Raw genomic sequence first — 13,931 nt, forward strand, 5'->3', positions numbered from 1 at the left:
CTTCCCCCCGACCTGAACTTGCTGGACTACTTCGTTGGATCATACGGCGAGAATATCGTCGACATGACCTCCCACAACACTAAGAGCTAGCCTGATTGCCGCCATTCGCCGAGCTCACGTCAGCGCTTGTGAAAAAGGCATGCTCTCAGTTCTGGACCCGTATCAAGGCTGAACGCAGCTACATTGAACAAATGTCAACTCTACTACATAATCAAGTTATCTGGATTGATTTTTTCTATAAAAATTTTAAAATAAAAACCTGCAATGTTGTTTCCTATAGGGTGAAAAAAATTTAACTTTCCACTCTTAAGCCATTATATATAAAAGTAATTTTATAATTTTAACAGTAGGTAGACTACAATATATTGTGGACTAATTCACTGCTGGGAGAATTGTGGAAGTTTCCTCCCAGTGCACCGCGATGGGTCCCCAAATAGAGCAGGCAGTCTTTGATTAAAAACGATTTCACCGACAATAGAAATATGGGAGTGTGAAACATTCGTTGATCATCATCGGGTTTCCCTGCTATATATATATATATATATATATATATATATATATATATATATATATATATATATATATATATATATAAAACTTAACCCATTTTTGGGGATTTGGGATTTTGATTTTTGGATTTTACCGTTATTGGATATTTTACTCTTCATCAGACTATACATTCACGTGAAATCACCTTTTTCTTCGCCATATTCCCTCTCCTTCACTATTTGTTACCAAGTAAGATCTATGACTTACTTGTAGTTTCATCAAATACTTTTGCAAGCAAAATCCGATCCCGCATTTGGCTAAATCCTACTCTCTGATGAGTAGGAAAGTATTTCTTTGAAACTCCATGGATTAAGAACTATCCACTTATTTTGTGCTTCCTTTTTAAAATTAAATATGTTTTTAATACTTTTTCAAAGTGCTTTTTACATGTTTTATTAACTATTTTTAATTCTACCGTGTTTGAATTTTACCATTCTTGGATTTTTTTTACCCTTCACCGGACTATCCATTCATGTGAAATCTTTTTATCATTTTTTCTTTTACCTCCTACTCCCCTTACCTCACTCTTTTTTAACCAAGTAAGGTCTGTGACTTACTTGTAGTTTCACTATATACTTTTACATGCAAAATCCGATGCCGCATTTTGCTAATTCCTGCCCTCTGATGAGAAGGAGAGTATTTCTTAAGGACTATCCACTTATCTTGTGCTTCCTTTTTAAAATTAAATATGTTTTTGACTCTTTTTCAAGATGTCTTTTAACATGTTTTATTAATCATTTGTTCATATATATATATATATATATATATATATATATATATATATATATATATATATATATATATATATATATATATATATAAGAATAATTATTATTTAATTTTAATTGTCAAGACCATTTAAAAATACTTAAGGTTGGGCACTGTATGGGAAATAAGTGGCAGTCAACACACGTTTATGAAACGTTCACGATTTCCGCTTGTTCGAATACTCTTGAATGTCTAATGTCGGCGCCCGAATTGTGCCATTATTAGTTGTTAATGCTCGTGGCAATTGTTTGGTGGTTCGGAGGTAAAAGCTTTGCAACTGGAGTCAAAGATAGCTTCATGACTGTGTTCGAATCTCCCAACCGGCAGGAATTATCAATCCTACACTGATTATTGCATAAGCATGAAACACTTGTGTCTGTAGGTATAAAAGAATGCTTATTTAATTATATTCATACATTATATATATATACATTATATATATATATATATATATATATATATATATATATATATATATATATATATTTCATGCTTGTTTAACATGAGGTTCATACAACGCACGATGGTTCGCTTTAGTCTCACACACGTTCGTGCGTGTGCACACTCACAGCACATCCACATACAAACGCACAGATAACAACGCACGCGCATGCGCACAAACATACACGTTCGTGCACACACACACACACACACACACACACACACACACGCAAACGCAGCGCGTCCGCCCTGGGAAGTTTCAACTTTTCTTTCTGCGCGTTCATTTTTATATCCCGTTACACATTTTCACTTTTACGCGCACACCGCACGCACGTTGGGGTATGGAGCGTGAGAATATAGTTAGGAGAAAGGGGAGAGACCCCTAATTCGCTTTCTTCCTTTTTTTTTTTTTTTCGTAGAATAAGAATATTATGCATTTGCTCCATATTGAAAAAAAAAAAAATTCGCTTCCTCTCACTCACCCCCCTCTCTCTCAAATTCTTATCCGCCTTTCCCTTTTCGTTATCTCCCCCCCCCCCCAACCCTTCCACTAAAGCTACCGTTCACTCACCACGTGTACAAATAGGAGTCCGGGTCTTCCTATTGCAGTCCTTTCCTCCGCTCCCACCTCCTCATATTCGCGTACGTAGTCACACAGAAGCACGCACCATTATACCGTCATCATCATCAACAACAATATCATCATCATCAGCAACAACATATCCGCAATATATTCGGATGTGACAGAGCACATGGGCGCACTCTCACACACACACTCACACACACATGTTTAGAAACTACGAAAACCTGAATCCTCCCTTCCCATCTCTTCCTCTCCCAAGCCAGGAAATACCTACTCAGCCTGCGAACAGAGCAAAAGAAGCCATCAACACAATTCCACTGATTACAATTTTATAGAACACACACTATAACAACAGCAACAGAACAGTGAACACAACCAGTTAAACTTTTTTATATTCACACAACGAGAACCATTCCCTCAGATCCCAAACACTAAACACTTTAAAATACTGGACATTTAATAACCTGACACACTTCTACCAGCAGAACGGGTTCAACTCACAGTCAAGGTACTGTAATCAAAAAATATTTTTTTTTATTATTTTGTTATTCTGTCAGTTTAACAAGTTCAGTTTTCCTAAATAATTGTACGATTTTTTTTTACTAGTCATGTTTAATAATCGAATTAATTAACTTGTTAAAAGTTTTAAATATAATTTAAACCGGGGTTGTATTACTGTGTACACATAGATTTGAAAAAGTTGTCAAAAAACAAATATATAACAAATAAATGTTATCAAAGGCAAGATAAGTTACTTTTCTACCCAATTGGATATATTTTTAGTGTTTATATTTAATGTAACATGTTTATTCAGCTCGAAAAACATACAGTGTTTACCGATGTATTGGAAATTTAAAAATGGCGCCCGACTCTCTCTTTAACACGGTAAGTTTGGGAAAAGGTGTTATAAATAATAAATTATACAAAATACTATTAAAAACCCACCGATTATATGTCAGCCTATGTCACGGTAACATATATTGAGCGAGTTTTTAACAGCATTTTGTCTAGTTTTTTATTTCTAACACCTTTTCCCAAACTTACCGTGTTAAAGAGAGAGTCGGGCGTCATTTAAACTTTTTCCAATATATCGGTAAACATTGTATGTTTTTCGAGCTGAATAAACATGTTACATTGAATAAAAACACAAAAAAAATATATCCAGTTAGGTAGAAAAGTAATTATCTTGCCTTTCATAACATTTATTTGTTATATATTTGTTTTTAGACAACTTTTTCGAATCTATGTGTACAGTAATACAAACCCATTTAAACCATTTCATTTTACATTTGCGTTTTAAAAACCTAACAGCGACTTGAGATTTTCAAAACACTTTTTTAAATTACAATTTTAGTTATATTGAAGTGTTCAGCTTTAAGATGGCAGTTATCTTTACAAAATTAGTTACAATTTGGAGCTTGTGCATTTTGATTCTTTTTGTTTTCATTCTAGCAGAGTTTCGTCGCCGCCTAGGAAAGGCTTAACAAAGTAAAAGCACCTCTTCTCATGTTAAGAATAGCTTTCTAAATTTGCATGAGATGTTAAAATGCACGAGTACCATTATTCACTGAATGGGTATCCAAATTATTTCCGTACTTATGGAATAGTGTTCTTGAGTATTTACGGAAAATCCCGAGCTAATCAGAAATAGTTCAAGGGCGGATCTGAACGAGAATCACCCCCGCCCCTCCCCAGAAAGGCTTCCGGAATAAACACCTCCAACCTCCTCATGTTAAGAACGGCTTTCGGCTGATGTACACGAGTCAGACCCTCTTTGCTAAATAGGCACCGGCTACAATATTGAACATATGCTGCGTTGTTGTTCTTTATTTTGGAACCGCTCGATGTTTTTAGGCTAAATTTCGTGAATTTAGCTGGTTTTTGTTTTTAATTGTTTTTATTAAGAATTTTGGCCTGTGTGGCCTTTTTTTTTTTTTTTTTTCTTTCTTTCTTTGCTTGAACTTTACACTTTTCGGATTATTTAAACGCCAACTCCAAAGAAGTCGACGTTTATAAGATACTCATCTTCTGACGAGCATTTTTTTTTTGCCTTAGTTTTTATTAATTAAGGAAATGCATGGATGCGGTTATCAAAAATTCCTAAATGATAGTAAAAAAATAGTGTGGCAAAATCAATTTAGAAACAACATGGATGGCTAGAAACATGGAGAAGAAATAGCACGGCATGGCGCGTTCAATACTGTAGCCGGTGCCTACTTGGCAATGGGGGTCGGACCTGTGTACGTCGGCCCGCCTTTCGGTTTTTTGCAATTTTTTTCCGTGAATTGGAAAGTGATTCTCGTTCAGGGCTGCCAGTTCAAGATTTAAAGTTGAAAAAAAAAAAAAAAAAAAAAAAGGCAGGCGCCATTAAGTATGCAAAATGGTAGATTAAGGGTTTGCTTCCTAATTAGTTTAAAAAATGTTTAGCCCCTAAAATAAATAAAATTAAAAAAGTTTGTAAAAAGAATAAGAAAGGGTGTCCTGATTGTAAACTGCTTCGACCATTACCGGGACTGACTCTGAATTATCCGTCAATAATCGCGAAGTGCCGATTAAAATAAAAAGTAACGAAATACATGTTTTAAGAAAAACAAAACAAAAAAAAAAAAAAATAGAGAAATCCCTAGATGTGATATCACTCACTTGGTATGAGAAAAATATTTTCGTTCCAAAATAATCCTGATCAATTGTAGTATAGTGGCCTTTAGAATATCTCGCGTTACGATCAAATCATCGATTGATTTTGGATCTCAAATTGTATTTCTTGTCCTGAAATAAAAGTTGAATTGACTTTTATTTTTTTAATTCTGACTTTAATTCAATCGCTCTGGTGACCATGTTTTTTTTTCTTTTTCCATTTACATTCAAGGAGAATGTTGGGTTCTTATTTAGAATCCAACCTAATTAACAAAAAAAAAAAAAAAAAAAAAGTACAGAGAAATTTTTATAATTTACATGCCCACCACGGAGCGAAGATGTCAAACTCCCAAAATCACTTAAATTGATAAAATACTTCTATTTAAAACTAAGGAAATCGGATTTTATGAGTAAGTAAAAAAATGGGGGGAAAAAAGACGCATGGGAAGATGTCCACAATAATTAAAACTTGCGAGATCAGGCTTGTAATGCTACCGATTTCACGTTAATCGTTTTAAAGTGTTTGAAAACGTTTTGGTAAATGTTACCTTACGCTACAACAGAACGCCGACCACCACTCTAATTTGGTTTTATAGGGCTATTCGAGGTCGGTGACAACGAATCTGATAACCCAATCCGTCGCAAATTTACCATTTGCATAGTATGAACCCCTTGGACCTTGGTACTATTTTATGCCATTTCACCGCCTTCAGTAGTGTTTTCTTACATGGTGCGTTCGTGTGCACACTCGCGTAGTGAAGTATCTTATTACATCGCGGAGGAATCTTTAGCGGACATTTTAAAATAAGAAACTTTAAAAAGAAATGTGGTTCATTTCTTTTGTATGTTACGTAGTTTTTAATGCTTTTTAATTGATCCAAAAAAAGTTTTCACGAGTTTACAAAAACATTTTTATGTTATTCGCGCTTTTTTTTTTTTTTTTTTTTTTTGTGGGGGAGGTATTCGATTATAGAATTTGTGTAGTTTAACAGGTGCTTCTGCAGTTTAATTAACCGTTTTTCCGTAAGTGGAGTGGGACCGCGTCCATCACTACCCCCACCCCAACGCTCCCCTTCCCCAATGTAAACAGAATTCTTGTGAAATTTTAAACGGTATTCTACTCGATAAATGTCGGCGTGTTACGGAAAAACTGTTAATTAAATTGCAGAAACACCTGTTAAACTACACAAGTTTATAATTGAATAACCCCTCCAAAAAAGTACGAAAAACCTAAAAATATGTTTTTGTAAACCGCTCGTAAAAACTTAATTTCTTAGATCAATTAAAAAGCATTAAAAGCTAGGTATCAGTAACACACACACACACACACACGCGCGCGCGCGCGCGCACCCCCCCCCCCCACACACACACCCACACACACACACACACCCACACACACACACACACACAAAAGAACCACATTTTTTTTCTTTTTTGAAAACTTTCTATTATTTATTGAAGGCTGTGAAATGGCGCAAAATAGTCCCAGGGTTCATAGGTTCATACTATGCAAACAGTAAATTTGCGACGGGTTTGATTATCAGATTCGTTGTCAGCGACCTCGAATACCGTTCAAAAACCAAATTAGAATGGCCGGTGTTCTGTTGTAGCGTAAGGTAACGTTTACTTTTTTATTTTATTGTTTTTGTTTAAAAAAAAGAATAAATAATAAAACTACTTGATCAATTTGCGTGACTTCTGGAATATGACATTTCAGTCCCTTACGGGTTTGTGTACCATGAAGATTTTTCTGTAATTAAAAAAAAAAAATCTTTCCAATTCCAAAAACAACCTTTACAATGACGATTTTACAAGTTTTCGGGGCTGCTGAAAACAAATATAACATTTGCAAATTTGGTCTTCGGGACAAGATCAAAGTGTAGTATCTGTTCTTCAGATGCTGCACTTCAATTTCTTGTTCTCTGTCAGTGGAGGAGAAATCCTTTTCAACTGAGACAATTTTTATCTTTGTTCCTTTTCTCCACGTTAAAAAACGACCCTGGTGTCTAACTCTGTCCCGTGGAGAGGCATTGTAAATAGGAACATTTGCAAATGGCGCAGTTGAAATAGTTTTCATGATATGAAGAAATTACTTTTCTATATAAATTGAACGTAAAGTGAGCACCCACTTTCTGGCCACCTAGTGATACTTTTTTTTTTTTTTCATGTTAGTCACCACTTATCAAGGCCTGGAAGCCACTCGAGGATAAGGGTTATTGTGTGTACAGTAATCAATGGGATAGTATCGTAGTAATCGTTAGTATTGGAGATTTGATAAAGTGTCTTACTTAAGGGAGCGGTTCATCAGGAATTTGTTTATGTTGGGCTTGAAGACATCCAAGTTGTAGTCGGGTGGGAGACAGGCAAACTAAGAAAGACGCTTTGTTCATGGAATCTACTTTCTTTTTTTTTTTTTTTAGCACAGATAAAGAATGGGGATAATTTCTGACAGTGGTTTCAGCTAGACAGGTGTTTATCGTGAAAGATTGGCGAGGGAGGACCACAGATTGGAGCTCAGACGAGTACTTGCCATGGAAGTAACGATAAAACAAAGACAGGCTCGCAACGTCTCTTCTGTGGGAGAGAGGTTGCAGGGAAGAGAAAAGGACATCCCTCACTAAGCCACAAAGTCTATTTTGTACTCTGTCAAGGCAGAATTTTTTAAACGACTATTTGAAAAAAGCACGATCATGCAAGCATTTTTACGTTTTTATCGAAAAACCGGAAGTAGGGGGTTGTCCTTGTTTAGAACAACGGATGGACAAGAGGCAGTAAAAACCACACGTTCACGTTAGCCGTCTAGCCTGAAGAAATATGTTCCCATGGTTTAAAAATACTCAAATTTTACTTATAAGTTTTTGCCTTAAAAATAAAACAGTCGAGGAATTTTTTTTCTTTTCTCAAAGACATACATAAATTTTTGATTTATTATATTTTCATTCTTCTTTATCGAGTGAAATTTTTTTTTAAATATATAAAAAAAGAAAACATTGAATGAAATAGAAAACATTGTCGTCAGCGTCCATTACTTACTGGACAATATAAACAGAACATAGGCTTCCAATTAAAAAAAAAATCAACATGGTTTTTAAAAAAATAAAAGCTTTTACACTTTGGACTTTACAGGTAAATTTCCAAAAACACTTCTTTTTTGTTTTTGTTTTAATTTACAATATATTATTTATTGATCATTTATCTTCAATTTGTGATATATAAAACTTTGGTGAGAAAATTAATTATTTAAATTTCAATAGACATTTCAAAATGGGGGCGGGGATGAATTAAAAAAAAACGTTTGTCTAAAATATATTCAGTTTATTGGAAAGAGCATAAAATTTCACATTGACCATGAAAATATAAAAATTGAACCAATAGAAAAATTTTGATAAATTTTTAAATTTTAAAAATTGAAAAAAACTTAACTCGTAAAATTCAATTGATTTCATTACGTAAAAAATGGCTGCATGAAGGCGCGCCGGCACTATTTTTTAAAATATAAAAAATATTTCTATTATTTTTTAAACAACTTTAAATGTTTATTTTGGAAGTATATTCCATAAAGAAAATAAACAACCCACTTTAAAAAGAGAAATTGCGAAATTTTTATATTTTATTCGCAGTGTCGTGTTAGGGGTGTCAAAAATTCCCAAAAAATTCTGATACGCCTACTGGTACGTACATAATACAGACTTTTCTGTATTTTTTTTTTTTTGTTTTTTAACTTTTAATTGTCACCATAAGTGCCAATTTGAATGAGCATCAAAAGCAACGTTAAAACACAAAAAATGATTAATCGATAAAGAATTTTTTTTTTTTTTTTAATCGACAAAATAAAACTAACCGCGAAAGGTAAAAAAAAAAAGTTCACTTTTTTTTATAGGTTAAAAAGTAAAAATTAGAATTTTAGGACAAAAAGTCCTATTTCATGAAAATAAGAATCGATTTTATCCGACATTTAAACGAATAACAAGAGATATCGGCGTGATATTCCATTCGCCTTTATAGTAGAATTGATGCCTCAATGACACCGAAAACTGGCCAAAGATGTTACAAATAAAAACAAAATAAATAAATAATAAAACAAGAGTGCTCATTAAGATAGAGACGACAGATCGATTTGTTAAATATGTGGTTTTAAGCCAAAACAGCAGTACTTACTTGTAATGTCGAAAAAAGTAATACACACAAAAATTGCTAAACTTCATGAAGTAGAACAACTGCTATTGTGTTTTTAGTAAAGAAAAATAGGGTTTGTGTTACTATACACATAGATTCGAAAAAATGCTCAAAAATCAAATATATAACAAATAAATGTTATCAAAGGCTATATAAAGTTACTCTTCTACCTATCTGCAACAGTTTTTAGTGGTTTTACTCACTTTAAACGTAATCGGTTCGAAAATCGTAAAGTGTTTATCGGTATATTTGAAAAAGCAAAATGGCGGTGTGCTCGCTGTTGAATACTGTAAGTTTGGGAAAATGAGTTCAAACTAAATAATTATACAAAATACTGTTAGAAACTCACTCAATATATGTTACTGTGACATAGGCGGACATATATTCGGTGGCACTGTACCTTGTTTGAGATGAAAATAGAGTTATATATATATATGTGTGTGTGTGTGTGTTACCGTGACATTTATTGGATGGGTTTATACGAGTATTTTGTTTAATTTTCTATTTTCGAGCGATTATCGAGATTTCAAAGATGTGACCCTCCCATGTTGGTAATTTTCTCTTGTTCACACATAACATCTGACACTACTTGTTTTTCAAACTTTTTTTTTTTTTACAAAGGCATCACCACTTATCAAGGACAAGAGGCCACTCGGGGATAAGGGTTAAAGAGTGTACAGTAGAATTGGACAATATAGTAATCATTAGTAATGGAAATTCGGTAAATTTGTTAACTTATATGGAACGGCTCATCAAAAACTTGTTTATGTTAGACTTGAAGACATCTATATTGTAGTCAGCTGGAAAGCAGGAAAACGGAAGACAATTCCATAGGCGTGCAGTTCTAAGAAAGATGCTTTGTTCATGGAATCTACGTGTAGGTTTAGGGACAGATAAAGAGTAGGGGAAATTAGTGATAGTGTTTTCTGCTAGACGGGTGTTTCTTGCGAAAGTTTGGCGAGGGGGGTGACCATAGATTGGAGCTCAGTAGAGCACTTGCCGTAAAAATAACGATAAAGCAGAGACAAACTCGCAACATCTCTTCTGTGAGAAAGAGGTTGCAGGGGAGAGAAAAGGACATCCCCTACGAGGCTACGAAATCTATTTTGAGCTCTATCAAGGCAGGACAAGTCCTTTCTAGCAGCTCCTGCCCAAATGTGGCAACAGTACTCCATCCTTGGACGTACCTGGCTCTTATATAGAAAGAGAATTGCATCAGCAGCGAGATATCTACTGGATCGATAGAAGGATCCCACCATTTTTCTAGCGGCCTTGGCAACGGATTTAATGTATGTGTTCAATTTAAGATCAGGAGTAAAGGTCAAGCCCAGAAGCTTGTCAAAACATGAGGACTCCTCAAGGCGAGAATCAAAGAAACCCTTTAAAATAAGTGAAAACGCTAAAAACTTAGGTGATCCTGTGCAATGCACACCACCACTTGAATTTTCTTCTCTTTACCTTTTTTTTTTTTTTCAGTTTTTTTCAGCAGATTATTATCGATTGGACAGTAATCTCCCAAATTATAAAAAAAAAAAAAATGCGGAAAAATTCAATATTTAAATATTTGTAAGGGATGCTCAGTTTCTAATATAACGTTCTAGTAAATCGACCCCCCCCATATTGTAACAACTTGATAGAAAATTGAATGCGTGCACGAAAATAAACATGGCGACCAGTGAAAACACTACGGAATACATTGGATAATAGTCTTATTATCATTGCCCTTATATTGGTAAATGACAAATCCTTTATACAAGAGGGGTGTGCATGTTTTCGTCGAGTGGTTCCAATATGGAGAATTGAATTACTTAAACTTTGTATTAGAAACTAAGCATCCCTTAGAAATACTTAAATATTATTTTTGGGGCTTGTATTACTATATACATAGATTTTAAATGGCGCTGAACTCTCTGCTGAACATGGTAAGTTTGGGAAAATGAGTTAAAAATAAAATGTATACAAAATACTGTTAGAAACTCTCTCAATATATGTTACCATGACATAAGCTGACATATATTCGGTGGGTTTTAATAGTATTTTAATTGTATATTTTTTAATTTTTAACTCATTTTCCCAAAAATTACCGTATTCAGCAGAGAGTTCGGCGCCATTTTAAATTTTCCAATAAATCAGTAAACACTGTATGTTTTTTGTCCTGAATAAACACGTTACATTAAATGAAAACACAAAAATTATCCAGTTAGGTAGAAAAGTAACTTATCTTGCCTTTGATAACATTTATTTGTTATATATTTGTTTTTTGACAACTTTTTCAAATCTATGTGTATAGTAATACAAAACCTATTTTTTTTTTTCTAATCTGGTAGATTAGTGTCCAAGCAACAATAATCTGCTAAAAAAAAATTGAATAAAGAAAAAAAAAAATACAAGGGGTTGTACATTGTACAGGTCCACTAAAAACTTATCCAGCTAGGTAGAAGAGTACATTATTATGTCTTTAGTGAAACTTTTTTTTTTTGTTTGCTTGCCTCCCCACGAGGGCAGAATTAGACATAAGGTCGGTTTTTAATGTGGGGGGGGGGCAGCTCCCTAAAAAGGGGCACTCTGCTTAGTAACAAAAATAAAAAATGTATCAGCCATGAAGGTTTTCTCCTCCATTAACCGAGACCAAAAAAGTGAAGTGAAAAAAAGTGAAGTGAAGCATTAAAACAGATACTACACTTTGAGTTATATATTTTTTATTCACTCTGAAAAGTTTACAGCCAACACAGAAATAAACAAAAAATTAGGCACAAGGCCATTCAAAAATTGGGGAGGAGATGTCTATGGTCATCCTTATCACTGTATCTTTGGTAGTCTATGCTTTATCCTAGCTAGACTTCTTATTCACCACAATACCTCAAGCACACCGAGGGTCGTCCTACCTAAAATTCCCAAATCATATCGTGTTTATTATTATTATTATTATTATTATTATTATTATTATTAAGTGAGGAGTGGGTATTTATTTGCTCCCCCACCGAGCAAATTAGGCACACGGCCAATTTTTAATGTGAGGAGTGAAGGGAGGGGGAAGGGACAAAGGGGACCAGCTCCCGAGAGGTGGGAAACGGGAGCTGGTTAAAGGTCAGGTATGTGGGGTTGCCCCCACATCTGGTCTTTGCTTGCAGTATCTGTCGGAACAGATGGTATTTATTTGCTCCCCCACCGAGCAAATTAGGCACAAGGCCAATTTTTAATGTGAGGAGTGAAGGGAGGGGGAAGGGAAAAAGGGTACCAGCTCCCAAGAGGTGGGAAATGGGAGCTGGTTAATGGTCAGGCATGTGGGGTTGCCCCCACATCTGGTCTTTGCTAGTCATAGCTAGTCATAGCTAGTCATAGCTTGCAGTATCTGTCGGAACAGATACTACACTTTGATCTTGTCGCCTGGTCCCTGGAGTGAGGAGTGGATGCTTAAGGTTGTGGCCAATGAAGTGGAGGTATGTGAGACCAAGGCTGATTATGTGAAACATGTGGATAGAGAAAGGGCAGAGGAACTGGCTATGAAGAAAATGCATGGAAGGTTTTTCCAGGATATAGCAGAAGTGGCTGATGAAAGATGATGGTAATGGCTTAGAGCTGGGTATCTGGCTAAGAGTACTGAATATTTTGTTTGTGCAGCACAAGAGCAGGCATTAGGAACACGATTGCTCAAAAAAGTGGTTCTAGGAGAGGAAGTTGCTGCAGAATGCCGGATTTGTCGTAAGACCTCAGTCAATTGCGCACCTTGCAGCAGGGTGTAGTGGACTGGCCCAGAGAGAGTACTGCAAAAGACACGATCACATGGGACTCTGGATATATTGGGAGGTGTGTAAGAGGGTTGGGGTGAAGTGTGCTGGAAAATGGTTTGAGGAGGTGCCTGATGAAGTGAGAACAAGTGAGGATGGCAAGGTAGAGGTATGGTGGGACAAAAGTGTTATAACGATCAAGCAATTGGAACATAATCGTCCGGATTTTATGGTGATTGACAAGGTCTCAAAAAACTGGCAGATTGTAGACTTTTCAGTATCCTGGGACAGAAATGTGAGAGAGGAGAACGAGAAGTGCTCCATTGGCCTTGGAGATAATGCGTATACATGGGATTAAAACACAAATAATCCCGGTTGTAGTTGGTACATTAGGAGTAGTATCAAGTCATCTGGAAGGACAATTGAAAAAACTATAAATCCCCAATGTTTTAGGCGGCCTTCAAACCTCTGTAATTGTAGGTACCACCAACATCCTTAGGGAAACCCTTGATCTTTGAAGCTCCTGGTTTGAAACCGGGATTAAGGGAAATCCTCTGGAAATGATTCCCATCCCTTTCCAGAAAGACGTTGATAAACGAAATCAGAATTATTATTATTATACTACACTTTCATTCTGGCCCGAAGGCCAAGAACCCTTTTTTTTCTTTGGTAATACTTATTTGTCTTGTCTTTTTTTTTTTTTTTAGTTGTCTTTTTTTTTCTTTTGTTGTCTATAGTAAAAAGTACTCATCTGATTTTTTTTTCTTTTTTGCTATGTATTGAATGTTTATTTAAACGGGAAACTTGGTTATCTTGAATTTTTCAGCTTGAAGATAGCCGCCATTCAAATATTATCTTAGCAAAATTAGTTCTAGTTTTCTAACAATTTTGTTCAATTCATAATTTAACGACCAAACAATACCGCCATAATTAAAATTATATCATAACGGTATTGTTGGGTCATTAAATTATTAATTGAACCAAATTGATCACTTGTGCAGATTTACATCCATAAACAAGTTTAGAAAACCATTCTTAACATGGGGAGA

At 35.0% G+C, this 13,931-nt stretch overlaps 1 protein-coding gene across 1 annotated transcript in view; it reads left to right on the forward strand.

The window, feature by feature from the left end:
• Nucleotides 1-1,965: 1,965 nt before the first annotated feature.
• Nucleotides 1,966-13,931, forward strand: part of LOC145254837 (paladin-like) — a 187,788-nt gene continuing 175,822 nt past the window's right edge. The window contains exon 1 of the mRNA XM_080113675.1: nucleotides 1,966-2,849. The gene's annotated coding sequence lies outside the window, so the exon portion shown is untranslated. The remainder of the gene's footprint in view (nucleotides 2,850-13,931) is intronic.

Source organism: Euprymna scolopes, chromosome 30 (assembly GCF_053919585.1).
Source record: "Euprymna scolopes isolate OS-2025 chromosome 30, ASM5391958v1, whole genome shotgun sequence".
NCBI lineage: Eukaryota > Metazoa > Mollusca > Cephalopoda > Sepiida > Sepiolidae > Euprymna > Euprymna scolopes.